Genomic DNA, 22,965 nt, shown 5'->3' on the forward strand with positions numbered 1-22,965 from the left:
CTTCGTAAATGGATTTATCTCTGTTTATGAGAATCAATTACACCTTCTGCTTCTGCAGACTCAGCTGTTTCTGCAACTGTTGCTACCTGAACAGTGTGTATTTGTGGTGAATGAGTAACGGATGGCTGTGGTGTCTGAATTACTCCCTGGACATACACAGTTTGTCCCGAAGGTAAATGTATAAGTTATAGCTGGGGAGTCTCTTCAGGGTGCCTGACGCACTATGGACTACTGAGCTAAAGTAGGGATTGGAGTTTGACCAGTCAGGGTCTGCATTTGAGAAGATTCATTCTCTGCACAGAATCTGTTACACTTCCATGCTGCTGAGATTCAATTCTTTCCATGGTCATTTGTCTTATATTTATATTAATATATTTTTTTTCCTGCCACATTTGCTCATTATTAAGGCATTAGTCATCAATGCTTAGTGCTTTGCTCATTCCCTGTTTTCTTCTATGTTTATCCGATGCTAAGGGATTTGCATAGCGGCACTCATCACTGCTTAGGGCCCTGCGACCCTAGCTTCTCAGGAGCAGCCCAAACCTCTTAATTTTGATCTAAACCACATTTTTCTAAGCATATTCAACCATAAAAATTCCCTCTCCACATAGTATCAACACCTTATGAAAATGCACTTTGGAACAGTTAAAACAAATTCTTGGGGGCGGCCGGATGGCTCAGTTGGTTAGAGCGGGAGCTTTTAACAAGGTAGCTGGTTAAATCCCCGCATTGGATGGTGGGCTGTGCCCCCCTGCAACTAGATTGAAGGACAACGACTTGACTTGGAGCTGAGCTGCGCCCTCTACACTAGATTGAAGGACAACGACTTGGAGCTGATGGGCCCTGGAAAAACACACTGTTCCCCAATATTCCCCCCCCAATTTTTTTTTTTTTAAATTATTGGAAGAACTGATTGCTTGTTCTTGTCAAATTTTTATTACAAACTTGTAACTAGGGACTAACATCCAAAAAAGACAATTCAAGATTTATTTTGTGATAAACAATTTTTATAAAGAGAAAAGATTATTTAAAAGCACTGGTCAACTAGGTAAAAAAAAAAAAAGTATCTCGTTAAGAGTATTAGTATTAACACAGACTGATGTTTACCTAAGCAGTTTAAAGAGAAATTACTTAACTCTGCTTTCAGAATTGATATCTATTGTTAATCATTTGAGACAACAAAGTTACCCTACATTATCTTTCTAAGGTTTGAGACCATCTGTTTCCTTACTAGGAACCACTGGAGGTTTGTTCCTCTGTGCCGTTGCTCCTGTTGTTGCCTCTGGCATTTTCTTATCTTGCTCTACTCTTAAAAGTCAGACATCAGTCTTCAAACACAGTTATCAATCCCTTCTGAAAGCCCTCCTTGAACTTCAGATTGGGTTTATGTATGGGTGTACTCTACCAGTCCTATTCATATCTCCACTACAATATTTAAATATTATATTAGATTTCTAAATTATATTATTTTGAAATAATCTTTCCCAATAGGTTAGACACTCCTCAAATACAGGTATATCTTATGTGTAGTTGCAACTCTATATTTATATGTAAATTAGTTTACATGTATGTTTAAATTGATGTTTATGCTATATTTCTATTTGTAGCTCTACATCAAGCACAAAGTAAACATTAAATGAATGTTGAAATAAATTAAACCTGTTTGTGATGATCAATTAGGGGAGACAAAAATATTTATTTTTATGAAGTGTGGGAAATTTCTTTTCCATATGTATGTATATATACATTTATATATATAAAATGCATACATACTTACATGCATTATTAGCATGTACTGTTACATGCTAGAAATGCTAACAGAATTACTGACTTTTAAAGAATAGAGAGAATTCATTAGGAAATCGTAGGAAAAAACATCTTTAATAGAAGAAATATCCATATTTTAAATAGACCTAAGCTCAAGTTGGAAAGGACCATGAGTACAATATTAGGAAATCATAAAGGGAAAACATTTTTTGACTTAAATTTAAAAGACCTTGGTCTGAATTCTAGGTCTATGCCTAGATTACTTTGTGCTCTATGATTGGGTCAAATCCCATCTTTTGAATTTCAGTTTGCTCACCTATAAAATATTAAAGGTAACACAAGCCTTGCCAACCTTGTTGAAAGAGTTACTGTGAACACCAAAAGTCAAAAGGTATGTAATCGACTTCAGTAGCATAGAATATTTTAAAATATTGGCTTAATGAGTTATCATGGTAATTATATTTTAATAAAGGTGAAAGGACTACACTCTTTTCATATATATTAGATAGGCTATGGAGCTAGATAGGCTATGGGGCTATCTAATATATATGAATGACTTTGTGTCAGTGAGTTGAGTTTAATTTAGAATCCAACAAGGATGGACAAGGAACAAAATGTCTAACTTTACTGGCACTTGCTGAGATTTAACTGCCAACATCTATAAAAACATTAGGGATATATAGTAGTTTAAGAACTGAACATGTAGTGGCCAGTAGTAAATACAAGGAACTCAAAATAAGCAGCTGTCTGAAAGTAGGTGGTCATTGTTTAATTTTATAGGTATAAAAGATGTGATCTTTATTATTTTTTACTGTTAATTATTTAATAAAATCATTTAAATTCGGGAGCAGAAACAATTTACTTAAATTGTTTCTTTAAAACAACTTATTTAAAAAATTTATTGAGAATGGAATTGACGTCTAAAAATGTTACTGGTTTATCCAACATTGAAGATGTATTAGTGCTTGAAAAAAATTCAGAAACTCAATGACCAGTTATCAATCTAATGCTTTTTCCATTAGGATAACTCTTGCCATAAACAAGAGAAGAAAATCAATAGGAGATATTGCAGGATATTTCCTAATACTGAAGTGTCCCTTCTGCTTTTATTCTTATTCTAAATGTATGTACCATTTAAAATGATATTTTTGTCGAAAAAATATGGTTTATAAATGTTTGCTTTTTAATTAATTTTTATTAAATTTATTGTAGTGACATTGGTTAGTAAAATTATGTAGGTTTCAAGTGTACAATTCTATATTACATCATCTCTATATTGAATTGTGTTCACAACCCAGAGTCAGTGTTTTTTCTAATACAAGTGGTTTTTAAAGTTAAAACAAGGAAATGTACATTTAATGAATTTTTGGGAGATCACAATTATCACTACTTAAAAGAGATAAATCTGAATGAACCAGCTTGTTAAATTAATAAGCATCATCCAAGGTAATCCAATTCCTAGATTCTGAAATAGGTTCTGAAAATTATTCTTTGCAGATGAAATCATCTTATTAGCAACATCAACCACCTACTAGGATGATCATTCACTGAAAAGGGACATGAAATTATCATAAAATATTTACACACACAGTTATTACTCACCAATTTGTAAATTAACAATACTTGTATACATATTGTAATTAGCGCTGCAATGCTACTTATCTTACTGTACACCTGTTCTAATGTATCTATTTAATCAAAAAACTATCTCAACAAAAAGTTAATTTGTTTCTGTGTATAAATTAATTTCTTCAGAGAAAAAATCTTTCTATAAATACAAATTGATTATAATTACTAATAGTTACATGATACTTTTCACTTCTCAAGCAAGAAATTTAATTTTCACACATCAGGAGAACATTGTACTGAAATGAAGTTTAAATCAAGTTTTTTGGTCAAATTCCTATTATAGAATCAAGACACACATTATTGTGAAATTATGTTCATGCTGTTAATGACTAGGTTATTTTGTTATTAACACACTTAACATTTATTATGATATATTTATTACAAGATGCATCAGTTGAAAAGGAGAAATAAATTGGACGTCATCCATTATGCGACAAATGTCTCAATGGCATAAAACTTTTAAAGCATAAAGATTGAAATGTATATTACACACAATATTTTTAATAAATTTACAAAGGTTATTAATAAAAACGAAACAACTTAATATGTCTATTCCAATATTGTACTTCAAAGCTTCCTCACAAAACCTTGCTATTTCAATGTCATTCTGCCAAAATCATGATATATGAAAATATTTAAATTTCTAATATATTTTGTTCTCTTGATTTTATAAATTTAATCTCATTACATAATGGAAAACAAGCATTACTACCGATTCTTTAATGGCAATATAAAATAAGAGAATATATTCCATTGTACAAATGAAGAAGATGAAAAATCTTTGACAGAATTTGGTCTCTAGACAGTGGCTTTGTTTCACTGACACAGGGGATTTAAACCTGATAACATTGAAACAGAGGAAAAGGTTAAAAGAGAAACAAACCATTAGAAACTAATAGATATTCATGTCCCTCGCAAAAACAGTTTTCAATTGGTTTAAAGGTGTACTTTATCATTTATAGAAATTTAATGTCTGCCCACAAATTACAGATTGTAGAAAGCTCAAGTGAGCACATCTTATTACAATGTGGAATTTTATAGCTGGAAGGAAATTTAGACATTTCCTATCTCCTTCATTAAACTTAGGCACAGAAAGTACCCAGTCCTGTCCAAAATTCAGGGACAAAAAAAGATTGTAAATCTTGTCTCCCTTGTAGCATGTCTAGATCTTTTCTCTATTACATTTTTTTCTCTTTTTTCTACTTCAGAAAACTATAGACTGTTAAAAGCTTAAGCTTATATAAAATGAATTAATCTTTTGCACAGCATCACTTCTTTACTTAGCATTTATCTAAAATAGGAGGCACTTGTTTTACATTTTATACTTACACTCAATATTTTCTAAAATAGCCCTGCTCTTTAACAGAATATTTTCCATACTTAATGCATAGTTGTACATCAATATATTAAAAACATGAATAACAACAAAAAATCAAAATAAGATACCCACAAAAATTTAAACAAATGTGAATTCTGAGTCAAACAAGTCTATTGGGAGATGCCCATCTTAAAGCTCTTTCATGCCATGTGTCATTTAAAGCCTTAGTTATTCATCTTTACCAAATGACGTCATTTATATAAATTACTTTTAAAGTTTTCCAAATAAATAAACACCATCATTTCATGTTTGCTTCCTTTCTGTTGCTATCAATTTGTGGTCTAACTTTTTCTCCCCCTTCTAATAATAACATATTGTTTTAGTAATTGGGAAAAGGAAGATGAATTGTATAATAGAAATAAAGTTTATAGTTTAGATAGATAGATAGTTTAGATAGATAAATATAATTTAGATAAATAGAAAGAGTTTATATTACTATTTGCCTACCAGGTGCAAACATGATAATAATTCTAGATCTATGCAACTATATATTAGGATTATTTTTTCTAAATTGATTTTTCTTATGTTGAAATTACATAAAACTGTGTACAATAATATATGGAATATTTGTGAAATGTCAAATGTAAGAGCATTAATAATTTGCTGATTTGCTTTTCCTTAGTGCTGTTTATCCTGTTGTAATATCACTTATTAATATGAAAAATCCAGTGTTGATTGGTCATTTATAATATAAAGTGACACAAAAGGGTACCATTGTTTTACCTCCATATGTCTGTTGCTATTTTTCATAACATAGCTTGAACAATTTCAGTGGGCCTGAGGCAACTTTTATTTTATAAATGAAAATTTATTCCGCTTTTATTATTTTTCATATACTTATATAATTTTTAACATGTTTCAGAGGAATTTTTAAAAATTGAATTTGATACATAATTTCAAAGACAAATAAATTTGAATTTGGAGAAATGCATCCTATTTTAATATAATCTAATTGCATCTTCAAATGAATTATTTAAACCAGATTATCCTTTTATTTAAAAGTCTCCTCATGGAATATGTGTTAAGAAAAGGTAAGATGGGACTCAGTAAATTCTCAAATACATATATAAATGATGATAATACATAATAAGAAAAGTAAAAATTTGATTACATTTCATTGATATTTTTATGAACCTCTAGAATGGAAGAGGAAATGGAAAACAATATGAACATTTTTAATGAGAATTGTAATGACACTAACAGTAAAGATAATTTCAATATTATCTATTTAAATACTTAATATTTTAAGTCACACACTTTTTTAGAATATGATGAAAAATGATAATTATTAGGTTAGTTTAAGAACATCAGCATATCAGATATAGTTAAACAGCAAATCTAGCTTAAAATGGCTTGGACAAAAATAGGAATAAGAGTTTTTATACAAGGCAATTCAGGGCTACATCTGGCCTGATTTAGATGTTGGTTGTTCAAAGGTCCCAAATGATGTTATCACACCAGGTTTATTCCATTTTATGGCTCTCCCTTTTGCTATATTATCTGCATTATTAGGCAGTGTCACCTGCTCCAGGCTAATATTAGCGTTAGAGGATTCGTCAGAAAAAAGAACACTTATCTTCTCCCAAGCGCAAAAAAAAAAAATCTCATTGTGTCATTGGTCCTTACTGAGTCATACTTCCATGACTCTGGAAGGAGAATGTGATGCTCAGATTGGCCATAGTGGAGTCATTATATGCCTCAGAACCTCAGAGTGGGAGAAAGGGCAGTTCCCTGAAACAGTGGTTCTTAAAGTTTGTCTTAGAAATGCAAATTCTTGGCCATAACTTCAGACCCACTCAAACAAGAATATAATGATGAGATCTAGCAATCTGATTTTTAACAAGCTGTCTAGGTTATTTTGATGTGCCTGCTCGAGTTTGAAAACCAATGCCTTAAAACAAAATATGAAATTTGGAACTAGAAAAATACATAGATGATGATTGGCAAAAATAACAGATACCTGTAATAGTTTCTTCAATAAAATATTTGTAATATGTATGTACGTATGTGAGTGCATTTGTGTCGTTTTATTATTAGATAAAGTTTGTTGAGTTACTTGACAGATAATTGAATCCTGTTTTCATTTATATAAGTCTTCTGCATAGAAATATTGAGCTTTATTTCTACATTATTAAAACTGTTTATTTGATTAAGATAAATTACATGCATACATAGTACAAATATATAAAACTTCTGAGACACTTTCACTTCCTTACTGTGTTTTCCAATTAACTTTTTTTTTCTTTTCTGTTTTTTTCTTTTTTTTGCTGCAAAGAAAGCACTTCATGAATGGCAATGTGAGAAGTCCATGGACCCCTACCTAGCAAAATAACTACAATTGGTAAAATTCAGTTTTTTTAAAAATGAAAGATTATGGAAATCATTCTAAGGGCATATAGTACATGGTAACAGATTTATTTTAGAGGAATAGATGCAGACCAATTAGAAGTTGAACAAGGAAATCAGGGGAAGAGACAGTCAGAGAAAGGTCTGACATAACCACTGACAAGCTTGGGTGAGGGCTGCCAGGGGGAGTGCATGCACACTAGAGAGTGAATCCTTTGAGTAACAGCATCAGAGGCTGAACACTTTCCTACAGGGAAAATAGATTTCACTTAAATGCTATGGCCAAATTACTAAACAAATAAGCAAAATAACAATAAAAACAAACACAAAAACGCCAACCAACGAAAAGCTCTAGAGTGGGGTGGGGTGGGGGGGTCAGTATTTAGAGTTGCTACTATATATTATGCAAATGACCAGTTTTCTTCCCAATTCATTCTATAAAGTCAATATTATCCTAATACCAAAATCGGAATGGCAATGCGAGAAAAGTATGTAACATTATACCATGAATGTAGATGCAAAATTTTTAAACAAAATACAAGCAAACCTAATCCAGCAATATGTAAAGAGGACTATACATTATGACCAAGTGGGGTTCATTCTATTAATCTAAGATTGGCTCAACATCTGAAAATCAATTAATGTAATACACTATATACATAGAATGAAAAAAAAAACCATGATCATTTGAATAGATGCAGACACAGTATTTGACATAATCCAAAACCTTTGTGATAAAAACACTCACTAACTAGAAGTACAGGGGCACTTCCTGAACCAGATAAAGAATTTCTATAAAAATACCAAAACTAATGTCATGATTAATTTGAAAGATTTAATGCTTTCCTCCTGAGATCAGGAAGAAGAAACGTTTTTCAAAAGTTATTTTCAATATTATAAATTTCAGATCGCTGTGGGGTGACTACCAATGAATGAGAAAGGGATATCTTACTGGGATTGTAGAAATGTTCTAAAATTGACTGTTGTGTTCATTGTACAACTCCGTGAAGATATCAAAAACCACAGAACTGTACACTTGAAATAGGTGTATATACGAATACAATACAATTCAGGAAAAAATATTTTTAAAATGTAATAAATGTAGGACCAAGACCTGCTGTTACATTAAGAAAAAAATTGCTCGTAAACATTCCTAAATTGTGCTTGGTTAAAACATTTGACCATTAGGTTAGCCTTCCTAATAGTGTCTGAACAAAAACCATTATAGATTTCCCAAAGACAATGAGGGTCTCATCACAGAATTAAATTAAGACTGAGGAGCTTTGAAAACAAAAATCAAAGTGGTTGCCTGGTCTGAAAACATCCAAAAAATGCAGTTGTTCTCAAATCAAACACACTTGCCATACCCGATTGAAGTAAGTGTTTACTAGCATAATACATAGTCAATTAATCCAGAAAACAAGCCTGAACTTCCCCTGAAAAACTTTGTGATTTAAATTAAAGGAGTACCTCTTTTCTAGCCAAATTGCTGCAAATAATAATAATAATAATCATTATTATTATTATACAGTATTATGAATAATAGTTAATAATGTGAGAGAAAAAATAAAATACCAAAATATATTTTACTCATATGCATGTTATTACTAGTTCCATCGGGAATGTGTAAGGCAGTGCTGCAAAAACTGAGGTGTGGAAGTTTCAAAGAGTGTTTCTCAGACCATGTTCCCTATAGGCAGTATGTCAAATGGGGTTTCCTGGTTAAGTATTTTAGGGAAATATTGGGTAATACTAGGTCAAATGTGTTTGTTTGCTCCGTGACATTACTTTGCAAAGCTAATATTCACCATAACTTTCAAAATTTTCTTTCACAAAATACTCTTAAATTATTTTCAGAGTGTAAAAATAATGCACACCTTATAAAAAGAGTTAAAAAGTGAATGTAACCTGAAATCCCACAAATAAACAGTGACAAAACATATGTATTTATGTTTTTGAATAAATGTAAAATAACAACACACATACACACACACGCACATGCGTACTCGCCACCCTACATCTACCTCCATAGATATTTAAAGATTGTCATTAATTGTATTATCTCTACATGGTATTTTATAATTGATTTTTTCCCTTAACATTACAAAATAGGCATCTTTTCACGTAACTATCTTTTCATTTTTTTTCAATCATTTTGCTTTTTTCAATAATTTATTTTATTTAACTTGTCCATTATTGATGGGTTTGGATCATTTTATATTTTCTCTACTTAGACTTGGAGTTGTTTAATAAAGGCTATGTATGCATATTTTTAAATTTATTGGGGTGACAATTGTTAGTAAAATTACATAGATTTCAGGTGTACAATTCTGTATTACATCATCTATAAATCCCATTGTGTGTTCACCACCCAGAGTCAGTTCTCCTTCCATCACCATATATTTGATCCCCTTTACCCTCATCTCCCACCCCCCTCCCCCCTTACCCTCTGGTAACCACTAAACTATTGTCTGTGTCTATGAGTTTCTGTTTCTCATTTGTTTGTCTTGTTCTTTTGTTGTTTTTGGTTTATATGTATGCATTTTAACTTTTTGACATGAACGCCATTGTTCCCCCAGAAATATATCTTTTTATACTCCCAGGGAATAGTCTTTACCAATAAGTTTTGAATATTAATTTTTATTAAATTTGTTGGGGTGACATTGGTTAATAAAATTATATAGGTTTCAAATATACTATTCTATAATGCTTCCATCCATATATTTCATTGTGTGTTTACCACACAGAGTCATATCCCCTTCTGTCACCATATATTTGGCTCCCTTTACCCTTATCCTCTGGTCACCACCATACTGTTGTCTGTGTCTATGAATTTTTGTTTGTTTGTCTTGTTCATTTATTGCTTTCAGTTTTATATCCCACATATGAGTGAGATCATGTTTCTTGACCTTTTCCATCTGACTTTTTTCACTTAGCATGATATTCTCATGACAAGCTTGTGGAAACTGTGGTGCCGCTTTTTTCAACGTATCATATTTGTAAATATTGAAAATGATCTCATCAATTTAAATTTTCTATCTCTATTTACTAGTGAGTGGAAGAGCTTTTTCTATTGGTTGGTCACTTGCACTCCTACTTTTTTGAATTGCCGATTTTCGCAAAACATTCCTTGGGAAAAGTTATTTCAGGAACTTTCCATCCAAACGGATAAAACAAAGTGCATGCAGAACTCATTCATTAAAGTGTGTGAAATGGTCTGAGGTCATCTCATGCCACACTTTCTTACACAAAGAGAATGCAAATCAAAACCTGAAATTCTTATTCAATTTACTCAGAACCAGAATGCACATAAGAACATTATATTCTGAGTCCTGTGGGGTTTTTTTTTTCTCTTTTCTGTTAAGAGTGAACTCCGTTTTACTTAATTCTACATTCATTTTCTATTTAATGTTCAGACATAAAACATTTCTTAAACAATATACACAATGAGGGCTATTGTGAGGAATTAAATAGGAAAAGAAAAAAATGGAATTCAAATCTCCTAATCCTTTAACAAATCTTCTAATACACTAGCCTGTCTCCTGTAACGAACGCTCATTCTATGAGTAGGATTTGCCGTGTTGCTGAGTGGATTCTCACTCCCTGCCTTAAGTCTGACACTGTCATCTGCTTAGTTGTGCGGTTACCTCAATATCACTTTTCCATACTAACTAGCTCCTTCTCTAGAAACAAGGAATCAGAAAAATACCAGCTATAATTAAAAATGTTTGTTTTAGATACAAGCCATGCTCTCTGCACAGGGTAAAATAAAGTGTTTTGTGTTTTGTTGATGATTGAGGCAAACAGGTGCAGCTTGATTTTGAAACAGGTATAGACAAATTGGGCTCTTTTTTTTTTTTTTTTTTTTTAAAGCTTGATATTATTTTCTCTATCCAATATATTCTAGGTATAAAGACGAGTGATTTCAATGTCAACATACAATACCTTTTCCATTCCAAGTAGGAAGCCAATTTAATAGAGTAAATTTAATGGTTTTACTGATTTTAAAGCAACACTATTTGTAATAAAACAGAATAGATAAAATGTTTGAACTAATGGTGGTGTTTTTCTTTTATTATTTAAACTTATTAATGCAGCTATATAATGAATACAGCCCCAATTGCTAAAAATTGAAACATATGGAGAAGGATGGTGAGGGAAAAGGGGAAATAATGGCCTGAGAATCTACTTGTGAGGCATTTATATGGGTTTTCCCCTCCATAGAAAATGGAAACCAAGTGCAGAAAGGGCATTAGGGTGAATGATCCACAACTGATGCTGTGTGACCAATTATTATACAAAAAGAAAAAAAGGCAATTTCACACAGTCTAAAAATCAGAACAGTTTTGTTTAATGCCCAAGTATTTGCTAACAGTTAACCCTCCTCTTCTTAAGGAACTACTCTCTTCATCTGCTTTTCTAAATGACAGACTCTATAGCTTGTTTGCTTCCAATTTCACTGCCCCCATGTTCTCATCTTTTTTACTGGCTGTTTTTCATCTTCCTCACATGTAGATAGTAGTGTGCAACAGCTCGCATGACTCAGAATATTCATGAGGGTTCCTTTCTCCTAACTCCTGCTCCACAGTTTAAAATACAACCTATAAATGCCTAGTTTCCAATTTATACTTTCAATGTCAATCTCTCTTCTTAGTGCCAATCGAAAATCTCCATTTGGATGTCAATAGGCACCTAAACATGATATATACCAAATGTGCTCCTTCCCCAGTCTTCCTCCATCCAGTGAAGTAACAACTTCATTCCTACAAATGTTCAGAGCAAATTTCTAACAGTCGTCCTTGATTTTCCTTTCTCACCTATTCTACATCCAATCAAAATATATGTTCTAACTTTGAAATTCATACCTGAATAATCTCTAGCTTACACTAGTGTCAAAACTACTTTTCCAATCCATGACTTCCATTCTTGCTCTCCTTCTATCACATAGACTATTGTCTGCACAGCCATAAGAGAAATTCCTTTAAAAAGTAAATAATCAGCTTCTATAAAACAGAATGACTACCTCCCTAATGGATTTCCTACAGCCATCTCCTTGGTGTACCTTGGCGGATTTTAAAGCAACACTATTTGTAATAAAACAGAATAGATAAAATGTTTGAACAACTAATGGTGGTGTCTTTTTTTATTATTTAAACTTATTAATGCAACTATATTATGAATACAGCCCCAATTGCTAAAAATTAAAACAGATATTTTCTGGAGAAGGGTGGTGAGGGAAAAGGGGAAATAATGGCCTGAGAATCTACCTGTGAGTAGATAGCACCTCCATGCTATAGTGACTAAGGGAGCACACGCCTGACAGGCATTTTGCACTCACTATTCCCTTTTCCTGATAACACTGTGTCCTCCCCATCATACCACAGCTGTGTACATGGCTTGTCCTTTCACTGCATTCTGGTTTCTCTCATTTTCTCCACATTTAACAGTCTTTTCCAATTATCCTATATACAACAGTACTCTTTCTCTCTAATCCCTTACTTTACTTTTATTTATATAGTTTTCAAATAATATTTAATACCTCCATCCCTCCTTCTCTCTTTTCCTCTTTCTCTCCCCTTCTCCTTTCCTTCCTTCCTACCTTCCCTCCTCACCTAATAGAATGAAAGTTCTATGACACCTTATGTATTTTATTTACTCTTTGACCCTAAGTGCCAAGCACAACCTTGGCAAATGATTGACATACAATCGCAATAATACAATAACTGAGCGAATGAATGATAGTTTAAGTCTAGAAAAGAGATTATTTTCAATGAGGTCAGGGCATCAAGGATAGAGCAGAGTGGTTAGATAAAAGTATCTGTGTAGTGGTTTCAATACAGACTTCACAATAGTTTAACAAATATTATGGCTGTAATGGAGAAAATGACTAGATTTAAAGTACACATATTGTTTTTATTTTTATTTGAGATTGAGATTCACTTTTTTTGAACAGACTTCCCTTTGTTTGGAAAATTGTTGTTAGTAGACCTTTGATTCTTGGTTAAGACATGAATGTAGTAACATGACCTAAATGTTCATAATTTAAACTGAGAAGTTAAATATATTTTATTAATGCAATTTGACAGAACTACATGTATGGAGGTTATATTTTCTTTATTTTGTTTCCTAAACAAATATTTAGACTGTATTGAGAACTTAGACTGTGAAATGCTTACAGCTGAGTATATAGATAGGAAAAGTGATCTCCCCTGTTTATTATGAGAAACTATTACAGTTTTCAGTGGCAGTAACATGCCTGTTTCAATGTAAAACTTAAAGTGAAGCTTATCCACTCTGGCTTATACACCAGTAGATAGCTCCTGAGTAGACAGACATAACATCAAAAACAAATATACTTAATAATATTGAAACAACTATGTAGGGTGTCATGTGGGTACTAGACTTATCAGGGGGATCACTTCATAAGTTATATAAATGTCTAACCATGATGCTGTAACCTGAAATTAATATAATATTGAATGCCAACTGTAACTGAAAAGTTATATATATATATATATATATATATATATATATATATATATATATATATATATATATATATAAAACTCTTAAGATATATATATATATTATATATATATATATATATATAATATATATATATATATATCTTGTGTAAATGTGTGAATGATATATTTCCCATCATTTTCACCTCAAAACCCCAGTAGGGTCAAATATACATAACTGAGTTCTTTAGAGAATCAGGAATCAGAATCTTATAATCTTAGAATAGTGCAAAGGGGGCGGGCTTAAGGGAAAGAAATGCATTACTTATGATCAGTAATATGTGGGTTGTTAAACATATTTACATAAAACAGTGTAATCCTTTGGTCTTTTTAAAATCTTAATTTAACATGAAGTTAAAAAATGTGTTTTCTTTATAAACCAATATATATATTTTTCAATTTACCATTTTATTATTTTTATTTCATTTTTTGATAAGGATACAATTATAAGAAAATGTTTATTATATTTTTACATAGGTAGAAGATATTACCAATTTACATATGTTTTACATATGTAAAGATATACATATTTTTATCATTTAATAGGTTATATAGTTACTTAAACCATTTAAAAACTAATGTATTTGACTAATGTAACAGAAACTATGTATTACATCAATTTGGTCTGGGCTTTATTCATTCTAAAATGTTATAGACTTTTATTACATGTTATGGCATCTAACAGAAAAATAAATCTACATTTCTTACTTGCTATTTGAAATTATTGCTTTTTGTGCCTTTGAAAATCAACTGTCATACTTTTATAATAATTGTTATAACTTATTTATAAATAACGATATACATTTTAGAAATTTCTGGCTGTTGTTTTACAACAACTTTCTTTACATATAGTGGATTTAACAGATTTATAATTCCATGACTGCAAAGAGAAACTAGAAATAATCTTTACCATGGTTTCAGTTTATTATAAATGATGTTTGAGCGATAACTTCATATACAATGTAAGGAATTCATTCAGATGAATGCTCTTCACTAATCTATGAGCAGCACCTTGGGCAGTTTGACAGAATTATCATTTTTATGTTCCTCATTAAGTTGCTTGATCTCAAAATCTGTATTTCTTATATTTTTCCATCTCTAAATTATGATACATTAAAGTGTAAATTATACAATGTATTTACAAATAAAAACACACTAAAAGGTTAACACCACAGCAGCTATACTCTACCAAGTAAAAAAAGAAGGGAGATCTGCATCACTATATGCTTATTTTATTTCTACTAACACAGATGTTTAGTTGAGATTCAAATTAGGTACTAAATTTTTGCTTTAAAAGGATAAAATGATTAAATCAAAACTCTTTGAAATTCCTTTGGAAGTGAGTAGAAATTCATTGGTTGCATTGGGGAATTATTGATACCAACAATCTGAGTACAAACTTTTATCTAGTGACATCAAAAGGAAACTCTGAAACTTCAAATGGTTAAAATCTGAGCAGTTTATGTTGAGTCAGGAAGTGGGGGTCCAAATCCAAGTTTTCCTCACTCACTGTGAACAATTTCTGGGCTTTTCTTGTAACACAAGGACTGCAGGAATTGCATTTTGAAGACCATGACCTTATGGACTAGAACAGACTATATATTGTACCCAAAAAATAAAGTGAAAGAAAAAAAATAAAAAGCACCATCACATGTAAACAAGCTCTTCTTTGGAATAAAGCTACATAATGGAAAAAAAAAAATTCTAACTCTTCCTTTGGTAAAGATTAAACAAAAAAATAATGAGTGAATTTTAAAATAGTTTGCAAAGGGATAATCTAAAGCCGCATAATCACGTATCATTATACTGGTGAGCCAGGGGTCAAAGTAATTGAATTTGTAAAGAGACACAAAGGATAGCTGGTGAATTAAATTATAATTAGAGAGTGATAACATCTTTTTATACATAATATGGATGCAAATATAAATGAAAAGTACTTTTAAGATGTCTTTTTCTTTCATTTCTCTCTAAACCATGCCTAGCGTCTACTTCCTTGCTCTAAGGATTATGTGGGTGTCTGGAATTAGTTCCCAGATATGTTAATATAACAGTATTTCCATCTTCTCACTGATGTGAAAACACAGCTGGGAAATTAAATGCAAATGATAACATTTTTCTTAGCAAAATTATTTCTATTCTTGTAAAACTCTCTTGAATGTATTTGTTTTCATGATGAATCATATTTAACATTTGTCATTACGTTTTAATTAATTCACAATATGGATTTGACACAAACTGAACAGTCGGGTCATCTAAGTCTTTTTAAAATGTTGCTTTCCAGGCTCTTCTTGGCTATAAAATTATTGGATTTTAAATATTTTTCTCTCCTACTCTACAGATGAATCTCATTTGATGTTCAGCTCACATTTCATATATCTCCTTTTAGTTCACTTATTTTAGTTGATTTTCTCTACTGGGGTTTCCAATACTTTAAATATTCTGATGTATGTAAATTGCAATGATGTATTTCCTTATAATGGTATCACTGGTCTATCTATATGCAGAACTAACCCCATGGAACTTAACTAGTAATTTTTTTCCATCTAGACAATTTCCATTTTAATCTTTCTCACAGCTTTTATTCACTAAAATATATTTAATTATAATCTTAGCTAACCTGTTTTTTAAATGACATATTTCATAAGGCATGATTGATTAGCTTTGAAAGCTAAATATACTGTCACTAGAAGGAAATCACGGAGGCCTGTTAAACGTTTCAGGCCACTAGAATACCACTGAGACTTCTGGGCCCTGAATAGCTATTGTTAAAATATGTCTTTATTAAAAATACTCAATAAGATCTATGTGTGGCTTTTAATAAGTGTCACCCTTACATTAACAAAAGACCACACCAGCTATGCTACTTCCTAGAGACTATATAATTTTGTAAGAAAAGAAATCTGCAAGGCCAAGTCAAGGGGCCAGCCAGAAAGTATATGTCTGAAATAAGAATGCATCTTTATAATTTATGTGAACATTTATGGCATATTTTTGCCTGCTGAAATGCTATTGTAAAGAAATGAGGAAATGTATACATAGAGAGATTTTTAGTTAAAAGTCAGGCTTATAAACACATTTGACTAGAATTTCCCTGCATCTACAAAACTATGTGAAGATAAAAAATATCTAAACCAAAACTTAGACTGATAAGAACTTTTCAGCAGAGTATAGAGGGATTGTTGACTAACTATAAAATTGATTGTGCTTAATGGGAATAAAAATCAGTGTACAATTTATACTTTTATAAAATAGGTAATTGGTTCAAGGATCTGTACCAAAAATGATATTTGGCAGGTTGCAATGTCTTAGGGTATCCGAAATACTGAGACTTTTCTTCCCTTTGCTCTCTGCTTATCTTTCTAGATCCATTTACGGAATGTATATTTAAAAGACAACAATCGGGACTTTGGGGAGAGGAATATTAAATGTGCACTGAATCTTCAGCAATAGAACGGCTTCAAAAGCTAGAATAACCTGGCAAACTGAGATTTGGGCTTAGAGTTGTGAGTATCAATATACATGTACACCTATTTCCTGAAAGTAGAAATTAACCCCTACCCAGTGACCATTGCACAGGACCAATATACAGACAGATGTCTGGATTATGAAGAGTATATTGAAGAACAAAATGAACAACAAAACAAACCAACACCAGATTTTGAAAATGGTTCATAAGCAGAGGAGAAAAATGCCCAGGAAGAAGAAACATACATTTAAAATAATTCAACAGGAAAAAAAAAAAGTTACTGTTTGGGTACTCAGTGAAATTAAAAATAATATTGAATTTATGAAAGGTAATTGAAGGGTATAAGAAGAATACAGTATTTTTGAAAGGATGTAAAGGTGAAATGAGATTTAAACGAATAGGCTCTTAGAGAGAAAAGACCACAAAGAAAACAAACGAACATCAGCAGAATTGAAAACTATAGTCAAGGCAATAAAAGCAGGCTTGACAATGCAAAAATCATATTAATGATGCTGAAAAAAACAAAAACTTGAGAAAAGTTTCTTAAGTATTTAGGAAAAAAAAATTAAGAGAGAGAGGTGATAGATAAGGAGGGAGACAGCAGGCCAAACTTAAACATTATTCATGTTCCTGAAAGGATGCCAGAACAATCAAATAATCATTGTTAATAGATAATGCAACTTTCAATAGGAAAAAAAAATCTTTTTGGGACTGAAAAAATACCCATGGACGTAGATCAAGAATATTCATCATATTCCAGACAAAATTATTTAAAAAATTTATGAAGACATCTATATGTAGACAGAACATTCCCACATATATGTATGTTTGTGAATAATAATATAACATAATAATAATATAGTATGATCATAACAGATTGAGCACTATAGAAGTTAAAAATAGTTGAATCTAAATCTAGAATTGAAAATAATTATCATCTAAAAAGATATTTGACAGGGAAAATAGAATATATAAAATATATGAAAATATTACATGATATATAATATATAACATATTTTTGAAAAATACAGCAAACGTTTTTGATAATGTAATTCAGTGCATTTGTGAAAAGGCAGACTTCTTAACTTGAATTAAAAGGATTAAAATAAATACTTCAATCCCGGGAGTTACCTCGATATTCAAGGAGGAAGATTACCTAAATCATAGGAATAATGATAATAGTTACTGAATGCACTGTGCGATATTCTAAGCACTTTATCTATACTAACTCATTCAATTCTCATTACAAACCTATAAGGTAGGTAGCATTATAATCCCCATTTCATAGCTGAGGAAATAAGAGCACACTTTGGATAACTAATTTACCAAAGGTAAAAAAGGCAGTAAGTGGCAGAGTCAGGATGTATCACAGGTTATCTGGTTCCACAGTGCAATAAGATATTCTGCTTTTACAGTGGATTTAAACTCAAAAAGACTACTTAATGATGTGGAAAGTATTGATGTGATAATAATTGAAAAAAAATTGCATGTAACTCTAACAAGCAATTTAATTCTGAAGAAAAAAAATAAAACCTAAATACATGTTATGCACATAAAAGTAAGCTGGAAGAAAATATTAATAGAGGTTTTAACTATACCAGCATCACCTATGATTATTATTTTAAACATCATATTATATGAACACTAACATGTACAGTCATCCTTTTCATTATCATAAATGTTAAAAGTACATTATTTGAACATGAATAGTTAGCTAACTAATTTACACTCACACACACACACACACACACACACAGTTTATCTGGGAGTTGATATCCTCAAAATGATACAGATTAAGGAAGATATTTTCAATCAAGAAATTCTATCCGACCCAGAGGCAATTAATTAATGTTCTGGCAAGAAATCGACACATTTAAAAAAAACACACACAAAAAAATTTGAGGCAATTTGTATTGTGTTTGTGTGTGCATGAAGAAAAGCATTAAAGTACAATATAAGTAAGTTTTTATTTTTTTATTGTATACAAAAATTTCAGTTTAAACAATTTTTTAAAAATGAAATATTTTAAGGAGATATTTTGACTGTCAGAGGCATCGCCTGCCCATTCTAGGAGGCAGATATAATACTTTGTACTGAAAGAATGAAAATTGAAGTGGCTGAGGATTTACCCAGGTGGGGAATCCTGTTGTTACCAGACCTTATTAACAGTTTTTGATAACTAACTTCTTTATTTACATCAAAAGCTTCTGTATTTTGAGATAACAGTTGCCTTTAGTTATTCTTTGTCTCAAAATATCTTATAATTGCTGTTTGCTGTCTCAAAATATCTTATATTTGAATTGCTGTTTGTCCTTCACTAGAAAAATAGAGTATGTGTTTACATATAAGGTCTCACAATTAAGTTCATGAACTTGATGCAACGATATTTCTAACCTTTTTTGGTTTCATAGGGATTATTCATTATGATTTTGTACAAACTTGACAGACAGTTAAACAAGTATACTATTTAGAAGCTGAAAATGCTGCATGAAAAAGTTAGGCGACCTGAACTTTTGCCAATAATTCATGGTTCTTGCATCATGACAATGCACCAGGTTACACTGCCAGTAAACAAATAACTGAATGGGAACACCCTCTCTACTCACCTGATCTGCTGCAATGACTTCTTTTTCCACCCAAAGATAAAGGAAATATTGAACGGAACACATTTTGATGACATTCAGGACATCAAGGGTAATACGATAACAGCTCTGATGGCCATTCCAGAAAAAGAGTTCCAAAATTGCTTTGAAGGTTGGACTAGGTGCTGATGTCGGTGCATAGCTTGCCAAGGGGAGTACTTCAAAGGTGACCATAGTGATATTCAGCAATGAGGTATGTAGCACTTTTTCTGGGATGGGTTCACGAGCTTAATTGTCAGACCGTTGTATATTGAAGTTGGGCAGCAGCAAGTGGCTGGTGTTTAAAACTGAATTCCAAGGAATTTTAGGTACAGGAAGATGGAAATGATAGAGGAGAATCATATGTTCTTATGATGCAAATAATTCAGAGAGATGAACTGGTGATGGACTCCTAAAGTGTATGACATTCCAGGCAACACTGATCATTATCTCTATCTATGTGTAGTTATTAAGCTGTAGTATTTTTTTCTGTATATGTTTATTTTCATGAAAAATTAGAAGTAATTATGGCCTGGAATGTTCTAAAAACATAATTATTGCAATTGTGTGTATGTGTTTGTGTGTTCTCTTCATCTTTTACAACATGAATGCTTTTATTATTTTATATCAACCTTATTAATGTCTGTGAATACAATTTATGCCTATCTTACTCAGTTTCTGTATTTTTTCCTCCCTTCTCCTCTACCCTCCTGCTCAGACATATTATATGGCAGAGGAGCTTTGCACAAAACTAATATCCCTTTAGGAATTATAAATGATCCATATTATATTAAAAACTTTGGCTGTACAATACAGTGTGAAAGGGATTATAAATGAGTTGTTTTGAGACATTTTTCAGGTATATAGTATTTTTTAAACCCATTTACAACACATGTGAAATAGAAAGTATTAAGTGTCTAAATCTAAAATAATTTCTTAAAGGAGATATTTTCCATTTTGCTTGTATTTTTCTATTTTATTTATTTAAAATAAAATTATTTATTGATATGTCAATTTTAATTTTATTTATTTAAATATATTAAAAGATGTTTTCATAAAGAATTTATTGAGCGAGACGTCATAGGAATGGCCGCAGTGAGGTGGTCTTTTTCAGTTCTCTTCTGGAACTTACCACAAATTGAACATCTATAAGTCATAAAAGGACTCTCTGATCATCACACAGAACAGTTAAGAGACTTGTACAAGGATTACTTGAAGGGTCCAGCACAAGTAATATTCAGGCACAATATTCAACACACCCAGAGGCCAACTCCAGTCCAAATGAGAGTATTACCAGGTTTGACCTACAAGTGACACATCCAGAAGGAATTCTCTACAGGCACAAGTGCCCATAGGGGCCAAGCCTCATTTGAGTGGTAAACCTTCACACAGCAGATCATCCACTGTGAGCAGAGCCAAGTCTCACAACTAGTTAGCCTAGGAGTCAATCCCACCTACTGACAAACCAAAAGTAATTAAAGCTCAACTTTAACAAGACAATATACACAACTCAAAGGTCACCTTTGGAACACACACACAGAGAATAGGGAAGTGGTGCAAGTCAAATATAAAGGACAGATACCACATAAGATGACACAGCAAAAACCAAGAACCATAGGGGATCTATCTAATTCATCAAAACAAATACAGAGAGTCAGCCAGAATGGGGAAACAAAGAAATATGACCCAAATAAAAGAACAGAAGGAACCTCCAGAATTGGAACAAAGTGAAATAGAGGTAACCAACCTATCAGAGACAGAGTTCAGAACACTGATGATAAGAATGTTTAAGGAGCTTAGTGACGACATAAAGAAGGATAGAGAAATCATAATGAACAACCAGTTAGAACTAAAGAATACAATAACTGAAGTAAAGAACACACTTGAAGGAATTACCAGTAGGTTAAATGAGGCAGAGGATTGAATTGGCGACTTAGAAGATAAGTTAGCAGAGATCACCCAAGTGGAACAACAAAAAGAAAAAAAGAAAAAAACAATGAAAATGGTTTAAGAGGGATAACATCAAGCACAACGACATACACATCATAAGAATACCAGAAGGTGAAGAGAGGGTGCAAGGGATCGAGAACATATTTGAAGTAATAATCACCAAAAACATCCCTAACCTGGTGAAGGAAACCAACATACAAGCCCAGGAAGTACAGAGAGTTCCAAACAGGATGAAAACAAACAGGTCCACACCAAGACACATCATAGTTAAAATGGCAAAGGTTAAAGACAAAGAGTGAATCCTAAAAGCAGCAAGAGAAAGACAGTGGGTTACAAACAAGGAACCTCCTATAAGACTATAAAGTTTGCAGGCTAGACAGGAGTGGCAGGAGGTATTCAAAGTGATGAAAATCAAAGGCCTACAACCTAAATTGCTTTATCCAGCAAAGCTATCATTTAAAATTGAAGGAGAGATAAAGAGCTTCCCAGAAAAGAATAAGCTAAAGGAATTCATTACCACCAAGCCAGCATTGCAGGAAATATTAAAAAGACTTCTGTAAGCAGAAGAAAGATGAAAACAGTTTAACTACAAATAAAAAAATGGCAATAACTATGTACCTATCAATAATCACTTTAAACGTAAATGGATTAAATGCTCCAATCAAAAGACATAGGTTGGATGGATAGATAACAAAACAAGACTCTGTATATGCTGTATAAAAGAGACTTACCTCAGATCAAAAGACACACACAGGCTGAAAGTGAAGGGTTGAAGAAAGATATTTCATGCAAATCACAATTGGAAAATACCTGGGGTAGCAATACTTATATTTGATAAAATAGACTTTAAAATGAACAATATATTAAAAGACAAAGATAGGCACTACATAATAATAAAGAGATCAATCCAACCAGAGGACATACCCTAGTAAACATCTATCTACCCAACTTAGGAGCACCTAAAAATATAAAACAGATATTTAGTGACATAAAGACAGAGATCAACAGCAACACTATCATAGTAGGGGACTTCAACACACCTCTGACAAGAAGGGACAGGTCTTCCAGACTGAAAATAAATATGGAAACAGTGATCTTAAATGACACATTGGACCAGTTGCATTTAATTGATGGTTTCAGAGCATTTTACCCCAAATCTGCAGAATTCACATTCTTCTCAAGCACACATGGAACATTTTCCAAGATAGAGCACCTGTTAGGCCACAAAACAAGTCTTGATAAATTTAAGAAAACTGAAATCATACCAATTGTCTTCTCTGACAA

General features: G+C 31.9%; 1 protein-coding gene and 1 pseudogene across 5 annotated transcripts in view; both read right to left on the minus strand.

Annotated features, from left to right (window-relative positions):
• The window catches only part of FSTL5 (follistatin like 5), a 631,388-nt gene that overhangs the window by 234,114 nt on the left and 374,309 nt on the right, over positions 1–22,965 (minus strand). The window lies entirely within an intron of this gene.
• Positions 38–350, minus strand: LOC141572809 (cAMP-responsive element modulator-like; annotated as a pseudogene).

This window comes from Rhinolophus sinicus, linkage group LG07, assembly GCF_036562045.2.
Source record: "Rhinolophus sinicus isolate RSC01 linkage group LG07, ASM3656204v1, whole genome shotgun sequence".
Taxonomy (NCBI): domain Eukaryota; kingdom Metazoa; phylum Chordata; class Mammalia; order Chiroptera; family Rhinolophidae; genus Rhinolophus; species Rhinolophus sinicus.